Source organism: Camelus ferus, chromosome 16 (assembly GCF_009834535.1).
Source record: "Camelus ferus isolate YT-003-E chromosome 16, BCGSAC_Cfer_1.0, whole genome shotgun sequence".
In the NCBI taxonomy this organism is placed as follows: Eukaryota; Metazoa; Chordata; class Mammalia; order Artiodactyla; family Camelidae; genus Camelus; species Camelus ferus.
The window spans coordinates 24,082,138-24,094,428 of record NC_045711.1 but is presented as its reverse complement, the minus strand read 5'-3'; positions in this window follow the sequence as shown (position 1 = coordinate 24,094,428).

Genomic DNA, 12,291 nt, shown 5'->3' with positions numbered 1-12,291 from the left:
CAGAATCAGGCAGTGGTGTTGGTCTCAGGGTGGGCCCTTTACAGAGCCCCTGAGCCCTCCACCAGACCCTCCTGGCATTTATCACTGACCTGATTTGGGGTGGGATGGAAAATGGGGGAGGGTATAATAGCTCAGTGGTAGAGTCTGTGCTTAGCATGCATGAGGCCCTTGGTTCGACCCCCAGTACAACTAAATAAATAGAAATAAACCTAATTGCCTCCACCACCAACAAAAATGACCATATTGTAAAAAGAAATGAAGAGAAGGGGAGGGGCTCCCTGCTTTCTCCCAAGAAAGGCCTCTCTCCTTCTCCCCTTCCCCCAGGCCTTGGGGTAAGGGGTGTGCCAAAGCAGCAGGTAGCACCTGCAGGGACCATTTATTGGGCACCCACCACATCTGCATCTTGGGAAGCTTCAGGGTGCAGAGAGGGGTTAGACCAGGGCCCCCATGTGAAGAGCTGGCACTTTCTAGGGGGGATGGAAGTGCACGAGTGACTATGACAGGAAGGACTAGGGCAGCTAGCCACTCTGAGTCCTTCCCCTGCTTCCAGTGCTGTAATACATTAGCGTATGTAATCCCTGAGACAGCTCCAGGAGTGGTAACATTATTATCATCTCCCTTGTAGGGATGAGGAGATATAGGTGGAGCAGCTGGGATTTGAACCTACCATCACAATCTGATTGTAGATATTAGCAAATGCTCCACACATCTGAGCTGTGTGCTCACCCCTGGAACTCCAAGGATAGCTCTGTAGGGGCCCCCAGGAGGGGAGGGATTCCTGGTGGGTGTTGATGTCATAGATATGTTCCCACAGAAACGTGGCTCGCTGCCCTGCCATGTGGGTGCAGGCATGCTTATCACAGCCTTGGCTGCAAAAACAAGCACCTGTCCGGCCGGAGGGAAGGGTGTTAAACAGAACAGGGGTATAATTTGCGGTGATGTCACCCCGCAGTTAAAAGCAGGGAGCCCACTCTCTCTGTGCTGAAAAGGAATACATCCAAAATCTATTTAGTGAAAAAGAGTAAGGTGCGTGTTTAGTATAATTTAGTTTAAAGAGAGCATACATCTATATGCTAGTGGAGCCACATACACTTTCTGGAAGTTTGTGGAGTGACCTTGCATTGGGGAAGTGGGGGAGGGGGTGAAGAGGAGAAAGACAGAGATTTGCTTTTCATTTCATACCATATGCATGTATTACTTTTATAACTGACTGAAAAACACAGTCTAAACTTTTCTTTGAATGGGCTTCAAGGTACTGGGAAGACCTTGATGGGTAGGAATGAGGAAAGGAAGTTCCAGGTGGAAAGAATAAGAAGGGAGGCACAGGAGTGAGGAATCCCAGGTTACGGCAGGGAAACTTCCGGTCCCTTGGTTTGGCTGCATCACAGGATGTATTGGGAAGATGATGAGCAACAAGCCTGGGAGGGCAGGTGGGTGTGTGCTGGAGGCTCTGCTGGATCAAGAGAAGGTGTTTATATTTTATCCTGTAAGTAATGGAGGGTTTTTTAAACAAGCAAATAGCATCCTAATATTTTACACTCGTGTAGCCCTCTGTGAAAAGTGCTTTCTCAGATGTGATTACATTTTATAATCTTGACAGCAGCAATCCTGCAAGGTAGGCAGGGCGAGCTTTACAATGAGGAAACAGGCTTTGTGAATAAAGACCACACATTCAGAGTTTTGAAATGAGAAGCTTTGTCCTTTGTATGCACAGCTTTGCAGGAAAGCAGCAGAGGGGAGCAACCACTGGACAGTTCCCCAGCACATCAGAATGACAGGCTTCCTTTCATGTCTGAGCAATCTTGAGGCCCCCTCGTGACATTCAGATCAAGAAGATGAGCAACGTGACCCTCGGGAGAAACATGCAAAGGACCCTGACGTCATAAGTTCACAAACTCAAAAGGCTCTGGTAACATACCTGTAAGGAAGTCCCTGTATTTGTCCTGGGGAGTGAAATATTAGGAGTTTCTTTGTCAGCTGAGATTTGAACTTTTTTTAGAACACAATAAAATTCTGTTGAGTTAAGGGATGCTGACTTTCTTGTCAAGGTTCAAAGAGGTTTTGAGCTGTGCCCAAAGTCACACAGCTGGTGGAGCACAGAGTGGAGTGCCTGCCCCAAGGCCCATGCTCTTTCCAGCCATCATGGACCATACCCAGTACTAGAAGGGTCATTCTGGCTGTGCTTAGGACAGACTTGTTTGGGTGAACACAGGGAAGCCAGTGAAGAGGCTACTAAGGGTCAGGGGACCCAACCAGGAGGCAGGGGCCAGAGGAGGGGAGTGGAGAGGACTGTTGAGAAAGGCATCCCTTCTCTCCAGAATTTGGTCTACCCAGACCCCAGATTTCCTTTCCATTTATGTTCCTGGTTTACCTCCCCTCACCCACGGGCTCGAAGTGGACTTGGATGTGTAAAGTTTGAGGGATTTTCCGGAGAAGGGAACCAGTAGCCCCTGCGCGCACGCAGCTGGTATTGATGATGCAGAGTCTCCACCTCGTGGCGATGTGTGGGTACTGCATCAAGGAAACCCACATGCGATCCGGGGATCCCAGAGAAACCACAGTTCCTTTTGCTCCCTCTACCTGCTTTCTCCGCAGAAAACCAGGCAGTCCCAACTAAAGGTTACAGGCATAAGGCCTCGGGCTCACTCTTAAGAGGGCTTGTGAATGTTAGTAAGATGCTAACGCCTATGTAACTCTTCTTGCTACCATTCTGCCGGCCAGCCTTTCAAGTCGTCATGTGACCCTTTATCACGGCGCTCGGACGCTACAAGACCCCAAGCAGCCTGAGAACTGCCTGCCACCCAAGGGAGAGGCTGTGACGTCCAGTGTCCCAGGGGTTGATGTGGTCCGGCTTTGGGGCCCCAGGGATACTTTTCAGCTGTCTCCTCCTGGTGTCCCCTCCCCCAGGCGGCCTTGAAGTCCCCGCCTCTCCCCCAGCAGCCTGCTCCACTGCACATGCTGTTCTCACCCCTTATCAGGGTCATCCCAGTCTCTGCCAAGGCTTGGTCATTCCAACGGACCTTTGGGAATGGAATTTGAATGTTATTTCAGTGCCCACGTCACCTGCCACATCCCAGCTGGGCTCAACCTGCAGACCCCACCCCCGCTGCATCTTCCCTCCCCCCACCCTGGAAGGACCCTATGGCCTGGGCAAAGGGCACTGGCTTTGGTGGCAAATACTCTGATATACTCAACTCACTAAGTAGCTGTCTGACTTGTGACCTTAGGCAATTTACCTAACCTTGAGGCAACCAGGCCTCTCTGGGAAGTCACCCCACCCAGAAGCCCCACCCAGGAGCCATAAACTGAAAAGATCTACTGATTTGATGACATTAAAACTGCAAATTTCTGTGGCGGAGAAGGCACTCTAGACAAAGTTAAAAGCCAAGTATATGGGAGAAAATAGTCCCATTGAATGGAACTGATAAAGGACCAAGATCTAGAAACTTAAAAAGAGGTCCAACAAGTCCATATTTAAATATTTATCTTTTAAAAACATTTTTAGGCTTCATTTAATAAAGTTTTATTATGAGGGGAGGGAAATAGCTCAGTGGTAGATCACATGCTTAGCATGCACGAGGTCCTGGGTTCAATCCCCAGTACCTCTATTAACAATTTTTTTTTAAATAAATAAATGCTTCTACTTAAAAAAAAGTTTTATTATGTTTTCATTATTAAGGTCTTATAGAGACCTTTTTGAAGCATATTCCTTGGTACTGATTAATAATAATGTATTTTCTTTAATTATAATTTCTAACATTTATTTTCTTGCATACAGAAATAGCATTGATTTTGGCCTTTTGAATTTGTATCCAGTAATTTTGCTAAACCCCTATTTTTATTTTATTTTATTATTTTTTAATTGAAGTATAATTGATTTGCAATATTGTGTTAGTTTCTGGTGTACAGCATAGCGATTCAGTTATACATATATATTCTTTTTCATATTCTTTATCATTATAGTTTATTATAAGATATTGAATATAGTTCCCTGTGCTAAACAGTAGGACCCTGTTGTTTACATCAAGTTGATTTTGAAATTACAAAATAACAAATCTAAGAGAAAATTGGATAAAGGCTGAGAAAAGACAATTCACAGAAGGATAAGTGAAAATGGTCAATGAATGTAGAAGATGCCCAACCTCAGGAGTAATTAGGGAAATGCCATTTAAAACTATGACGCTCCCTCGTGTCCCCAATCTCAGCATCCATCAAGAAGGCAGCACTGAAGGAACCAGGGCTCCCTGGAGAAACTGCGGCTCCAGGTCTGGGGCAGGGGGAGAGCACGGGGAGACTGGGACACCTTGTTTGTGGCAGAAAGCTTTCAAAGATTAATGGGGTCATGTCAAAAGGACACAGGAGCCAGCTGGAAGGGAGCCCCACTGGCCAAATTGTAACAATTTGAGCATCAAAAAGAAAAATGATGGTTGGTGATCGAAGTGCGCTGGGCTCATGAAAAGTTATGCATTCTGAAGGAAACAGGAGAAATCCAGAGAAACTTCTGGGAACCCCATTGGGGCATTTATTAAACCAAAATCTTGGTGAGTACAAGGTGTGTTGAGGGAGCTGCTGGCTTCCATATGGAGTCTTGGTAACATCAAGACGTGCAATAAAAACAGTTCAGCTAGTTCTGTGCGGAGTGTCAGTGTCCCGGCAAGAACGACACGCAGTCCTATGTGCACACAAGCGGTGAAACAGCCCACTGTGTCAGTCTGACGGTTCTGCATGTGAGTTTAGCGCTCTCACATTAGCATTTAAAAATGGCCACCGCATGATATCAAGACAAACAGTAAGTTCATGCTAATAATTTCAAATTTGGTTTGAAAGTAAATGACGTTCATCAGTGACATTAAATAGCAGATAAAAAGCACCATGACAAATCCAACAAGACCAGAGAAAAAAGAAAAATGTTGTATATTTTAGTCACTTTAATACTTTTTATTCTTAAAAAAAGTTTGGGGGGAGGGGAGGTAATTAGGCTCATTTATTTATTTAACTTTTTTTTAGGTTTTTTTGCTTTTGTGATTTTTTTTTTTTGATACTTGCCTAACATGCATGTGCTATAAAAATAGTTAAACAGGGAAATAACTTGAGATGATGGCTAGCTTTGTTTAATGTTTTATGAAATGTTCATGAACAATCCAAGCATAATTGTTAAGAACACGTGTATTAAGTTCATGTAAGTGGAATAAAAGTTTTATGAATGGACTTTTCAACTACTTTCTCTACAGCTTTTCATGTAAATTAGTCTTTCGGTTCTGAAACTTCTCTAAAGGAAATTGTACATTTTTGGAAATTGTTCTGTATTCCCTCTAGGCAGCTAATGGGCTTTTACCAATTTTAAATGTTTATCGTAACAACAAAATGCTACTAATATATTCCAACTATGTCCCAGGCTCCCCTCTTCCCCTGAAAAAAAAATTTTTTTTCCAGAAGCGGGGAGAATTGATTGAAAAAATGTTATGTATTCCATTTAAAATGTTGGTATATGGCGTTTTCTATCTTAGGAAGCCACAGTGTTCTTGGCCCATCATGACACGGTAAGTTTCATGCTTCCAAATCTCTTCTGTTTTTAAGAATTTCTTGATACTCTTATAGCCTGCCTTCAGTGTGATCCTTTATTCTATTTGTCAGGTGCACAGGATTACCTTCTTTTAGCCTTCTGTCTTGTCACCAATCATTCCTACTTGGTGGCCATGTACTTGGAGTAAAGGCTGCGTGATCCTCCTGGCTCCACTCAGTGTGTGAGGACACCCTGCTTGCTTTGCTTGCATCCCAGGAACTATTTCCCTCATGCTGCTCACGGCAGCAGATCTCCCCTGAGTTGATGAGATTGTGTTTATCTCCCTGTAAAGCCTGCCTTTCCTGAATGGTTGTCATTGTCTTTGCCTTTAAAATCCTTCCTCTTTCTCTCTTCTTGAAATAATGATGGCGCTAAGTTATACCCAAAGCTCACCCTGCAAACTATTTCCTCAGTGCCTTGCAGAAAACACCAAACAAAAATACCATTTTAAAAGAGGTGTATTTTTTTTTCTTTTAGAATGTAAGCTCCTCAAGAGCAGGGACAATGTTTTCTGTGTCCTACTGTGCCTACTACACTGTAAATGCTCAATAAATACTGATGCTGGGAGGCAGTGAGTCTTGATAAGGGTGAGAAACTGAAATCCCCCAAAAAAAATTTTTTTTAAAATTAAAAAATAATAAAAAATTGAGGGGGAGGGGAGGTAATTAGGTTTACTTATTCATATTTTTAAAAATTTGTGAGGGAGGTAATTAGGTTTATTTATTTTAATTATTATTTTTTAATGGCAGTACTGAGGATTGAACCCAGGACCTCATGTATGCTAAGCACGCACTCTACCACTGAGACAAACCCTGTTCCACTAACTTTAATGATTTTTAAACAGGGGGCCCCACGTCTTCATTTGCACTGGTCCCTGGAAGCTGTGAAGCCAGCCCTGGCAGTCAGCGCCCTCATTTCCTTGCATGTAGGTGTCTGCCCAGGGCAGCGTCTTACAGCCTGAGCTGGTGCCCATCACAGGAGCCAGCTGAAGAGCTAGGAAGGGCGGGGTATGGAAGCCTGCCTTTGTCATTACGCTTTGCGCTGTTGTGTTTGTTAGAAGCAAGTCACTAGGTCCACAGGACAAGAGAAAGAAGCTGGACACAAAGGGCCACATATTGTGTGATTCCCCTGATATGAAATGTCCAGAAGAGAAAAATCCATAGAGACAGAAAATAGCTGAGTGGTTGCCCGGGGCTGGACACAGGAGCACTGGGGAGAGAAACTGCTTAATGGGTGCGAAGTCTCCCTTTGGGTTGGTGACAATGTTCTGGAACTATCTAGATGCGGTGGCTGTACCACAGTATAAAGGTACAAAATACCACTGAACTGTTTGCTTTAAAATGGTCAATTTTATTTTACATGAATTTAACTAAAAAAAAAAAAAAATCACTAGGTCTAGCCCACATTCGAGGGAAGCTTAGATAAGGGCACTGTTAGGGGCTGGATTGCATCCCCCCCCCCAAAATTCATGTTGAAGTCCTAACCCCCAGAACCTCAGAATGAGCTTTGTATTTGGAGATGGAATCCTTGAAGATAAAATTAGTTAGATGAGGTCCCTTGGAGGAGAGGGGACCCCTCATCCAACATGAGTGGTGTCCTTATAAAAATGGGACATTGGGACACACACAGGGGGAGCATCATGTGAAGGGTGAGTCAGGCCCCCACAAGCCCGGGAATGAAAAATACCATATGACATCACTTACATGTGGGATCTCAAAAAAAAGGACACAAATGAACTTACTTACAAAACAGAGATAGACTCACAGACATAGAAAACAAACTTGTGGTTACCAGAGGGGAAAGGGGATGGGGAGGGAAAAATTAGGAGTTCAGGATTTGCAGATCCAAACTGCTATATATATAAAATAGATAAACAACAAGGTGCTACTGTATAGCCCAGGGAAAGACATTCAATACCTTTTAATGGCCTATAATGAAAAAGAATATGAAAAGGAATATATATATATACACATATATATGTATAAATGAATCACTATGCTGTACACCAGAAATTAACACAACATTGTAAATTGACTATACTTCAATTAAAAAAATTAAACATAAAAAATTTTTTTCCATACCTTTTGACTGGGACTTACGAGCTCCTAAGATTTACGAGCACCAAGATAGTCATTGCTGCATGTGTTAGGGTGAAAAGTCTGAACTCCGATACATATCCAACAATTAGAGATGGGTTAAATAAAAATATACACATCCTGGAAGAGAAAATTACATGTTGGTCTTGTCCCCCCTTTCCTGACACAGAGCTCCTAAATCCCTTGGAATTTCCTGAGTGATAGGAGTGTCTTGGTTTTAATGAGGCGACTCTGAGTGGGCTCCTGGACAGCTCCAGGTTGGAGGCTGGTCATCAGAAAAGACCAGGCCGTGACTAGGAGCTTTGAACTTCCAGCTATCCTCGCCCTGCCCAGCCTCTGGGAAGAGGAGAGAGGCTGGAGTTTGAGCTGGTGATCAATCATGCCTATGTCATGAAGCCTCCATAAAAAGCCCAAAAGTATGGGGTTTGGAGAGCTTCCAGGCTGGGGAACACACTGATATGCAGGGAAGGTGGGGTGTACCCTAGCTCCACGGGGACAGGAGCTCCTGTGCTGGGGACCATCTAGACCTCTTCATCTGGCTCCTCATCTGTATCCTTTAAAAACATCCTTTGTAATAAATCGACAGTGGTAAGTGAATTGTTCTCCTGGGTTCTCTGAGCCTCTCTAGCAAATTATCAAACCCAAAGAGGGGATCATAGGAACCTCTGATGTGTAGCCAAGTCGGACAAAAGCTCTCGGTAACCTAGGGACTCGTGGCTCGAAACCGGTACCTGAGGCGAGGGCGGTCTGACCTGTGGTCTGTGCTGATTCTAGGCAGTTAGTGTCAGAACCGCTTGGTGTGAAACCCCCACACATCTGATGTCAGAAGTGTGGCAAGTATGAGTGGAGGGAAACAGTGAGTGAGTTTTTCCTAAAACACATCCACGCGATGAAGGCCCACAGGGCGGCTGTACACAATATGGTCACCTCCACCCACTGAGTTGGAAAGATCTCTGCTTTAGACTGAAGGTTTGTGCCCACCAACCCCCTCAAATTCATGTGCTGAAACCTAACCCCCAAGGTGACAGTATTTGTAGGTGGGGGCCTTTGGGAAGTGACTAGGTCATGAGGGCTGAGCTGGGATTAGAGTCCTTATATTAAGAGGCCCCGGAGAGCACCCTCGCCCCTTCTGCACGAGGATGCGATGAGAAGTTGATGGTCTGAAACTCAGATGAGGGCTCTTTCCAGAACCATGCTGGCCCGTGATCTTGGACCTCTAGCCTCCAGAACCGTGAGCAATATCTTTCTGCTGTTTATAAGCCACCTAGTCTATGGCATTTTGTTACAGCATCCTGAACCGACTAAGACAATCTCCAACACAGATTAACATATTTGAAGTGGAAAAACAAGTTGGAGAATAATGCCTAAAGCATGGCGGCGGGGAGGGTATAGCCCAGTGGTAGAGCGCATGATTAGCATGCATGAGGTCCTGGGTTCAATCCCCAGTACCTCCTTTAAAAAATATATAAATCTAATTACCTCTTCTCGCTGCCAAAAACACAACACATATACATACGTACTTGGTGGCAGGAGTACGGGGGTTACCACATACCCGGACATGGGAGAGAGTGGGAGCTAGCAAGCAGCAGCAACAGCTAACCCTGTGGAGACCATGCCTGGGGCCAGGCCCTGCCCACTGCTTCCTTTATATGCACGAATTCATTAGATCCTCCCAAGGGCCCATTGTACAGCTGAGTAACTGAGGCTCAGGTCACCTGCTCAAGGCCTTGCAGCTCGAAAATGGAGCCTATACTCTTGGGCACTGCATTATGCAGCACCTGTAGAAAGATGTCATGTTTTCTGTGTTCTCTTACAATGAGAATGTACGTAATTGGAAAAAAAAAAAGGAGAGGAGGAGAAAAAAAAGAAATCTTGGTTCTGTGTCTTCCTCCCAGGCCCTGGTCTTCCCTACTCCCCACCCCCACCGCCTATTGTGGCCTGGAGCCCTGACCCTTCCTGCACTTGGCCGTGGGGTCAGGGGGTGGGGGGTGCTGGTCACCACCTGGCTTTCAGCTCCCTGGGGCCTCCCAGCCTCACTGCCAGGGAGGCTCTGGGTTCAGCAGAAGGAGGAACAGTTCAAGAGCCGGCAGGGTCATTGGGCCACCGTTTTAGGCTGTGGTAACCGAGGCTTACAGAGGGAGAGTTGCGCTCAGGGTTGCATAGTAAGTCAGGGGAGATCCGGAGCCAGCCAGGCTCTCCTGACGCTGGTCTGAGGTTGCACTGCCCAACCTCTGTCCCCAAGAAATGCTGCAGCCAGCTCCAAGGAGCTCTGCTGTCTCAAGGCTCCCAAGGTCCTTTCCACATTCCCGCAATGGGTGGCCTCAGTCCTCTCCTCCCGCAAAAGTAAACGCAGAGCTGGGTCTCCTCGCTTCTCTCAGGTGTCAGTGCCTGGGTCCCCCTCATGCAGGCCCAGATCTCAATTTGGGAATTAGAAACTGAGGGTGGTGGGGGAGGGCATAGCTCAAGTGGTAGAGCACATGCTTAACACACACAAGGTCCTGGGTTCAACCCCCAGTACCTCTTCCAAAAATAAAACAAAGAAACAAACCTAATTACCTGCTCCCTCAAAAAATAAATAAATGGAGGGTGGGAAGTTTCTCCCCTTCCCCTCAGATCCCTAATCAGCCTCATTAACCTTCCTCATCAGTTGCTTCTCTTGTGGGGCTTCTAGACCCATCTAGGACCTGGAGGCCAAAGGCAGGTCTGAGCTGGGGCCACAGGATTGAAGAAAGTTGCTGGCTGCTGGGCTGAGACAGACTTCAGGGGGTCACAGGGCCGAAGAGACAAGGAAGCTTCGGGAGTCCCTTTGATAAGGACACTCATCCCATCATGACTGGTCACCTCCCAAAGGCCTCACCTCCAAGTCCCATCTCCTTGGGCACTAGGTTTCCACCTGGATTTGTGGGGACATGCCATCCAGTCTTTAGCAGAAGGATTTCCCCCCCAAGCCATCAGAGGGAGCGTGGCCCTGCCCACACCTGGATTTCAAACTCTGGCCTCCAGCTGCCAGAGAAGACATTTATGCTGTCAGAAGCCACTCAGTTTGTGGTAGTTTGTTCCAGCAGCCACAGGAAACCAACACAAAGAGTTATTCAAGTTTCTCAACCACCGTCACCGCCACCACCGCCACCACTGCCACCACCGCCACCGCCTCCAGCTCTGATTTTCCTCACCAGAGCTCCCGGCTCTCCCGTAAGCAGGACCCCAACTTGGAAGCAGATAGGGTAGGGGACCCCCAGAGAAAGAGAACCAGGCATGGCTTTCTTGACGTAAGAGAAGGCGTTTTGTGATCTAAGCCTGGCCGCCACGCTGGCCCTTAAACTGGTCTCAGTAATGAACGATCTTAAGGGAACAGAAGAATGCACAGACAAATGGCTGTTTCCAGGCAAAAGAAGAAACCACAGCAAAGACAGTAAATCAGTTGTAAAGACTCTAAGTTCTGTTTCGATGGTAAAGATCAGCCAGAAGCCCTTTCTTTTCTTTTCTTTTTACTTATTTTTTTTAATGGAGATACTGGGGATTGAACCCCGGACTTCAAGCGTGCTAAGCAATGCTAAGCACGGGCTCTACCACTGAGCTACACCCACCCCATCCCCCCAGAAACACTGTCTTGAGCTGTTTTGCAAAATTTCAACCCCTCTTTGAGGGTGCAACCACCAGATCAACGGGAACCTACGGGATGATGCGAATGACCTTTGCTGACCCTCTTGACTTCAATCAACTCTAGACTCTGTTGACCTTTGCCCCAAGTCTAGGCTGAATTCTTCTCCACTCCAGCCCCTTCATGAATATGCAGGTACTCCGAGCTGAAAACTTCCCCAGTTTTGCTGTTGGGGAGACACTGCTTTGTGAGGATCCCCAGTGTTCTCCTTACTTGCTACAAACAGTAATAAATCCTTCTTTCTCCCCATCTTTGGTTTGGTCGTGTCTTCTGGCTCAACCCCCAGGAAGAGGTAAACCCAGTATTAGGGTGACAAACTCATGGCCTTTGAGCCCTGCCCTGTTCTCAGGGCCCCACCTCGCCCTTCCCCACTGCTTCGGGCTCCTCAGAACACCCAGCCTGGCCCCCTCTGGGGGCAACCCTCCTCCCTCTGCCCACCTGCTTCTGGTCTTTGGCCTCCACCCAACTGTTTTCGCTCCTGATCTTCTTAAATTATTCAGCAAGTTATTTCCCAGCTTCAGCTGTGGCTCAATGGCTCTAAACAAGACAGAAGCTTAAGGGAAACAGATCCTGTCTTCATTTAAAATGTAGATTTTTTTTCATCATGGAGTTTGTAGACATGAATTTCTGTTTTAAAAGAATTGCATTAAAATATGATTTCTCTGGATTTGTGGGGGTATGGGGACCCCCTTAAGTCTTGCCCCTGAGGCAAGTACCTCATTCACTTCAACCTGGTCCCTGCCCTCATAGAGAGGCTGTGCCAATGGGGAAAGCAGACAATCCAATCAGGTCATGGTCAGAGCTGTAGGAAATCTAAACCTGGGCAAAGTGACTGCTGTGTCGGAAAGGTAGTCAGGGAAGGCTTCTCTGAGAAGATGATGTTTGAGCAGAGACCTGAGTGAAGGGAGGGAGGGAGCCACAAGATGAGGGACGGAGCCACAAGATGAGGTTGGGGAAAAGCATTCTGGCAT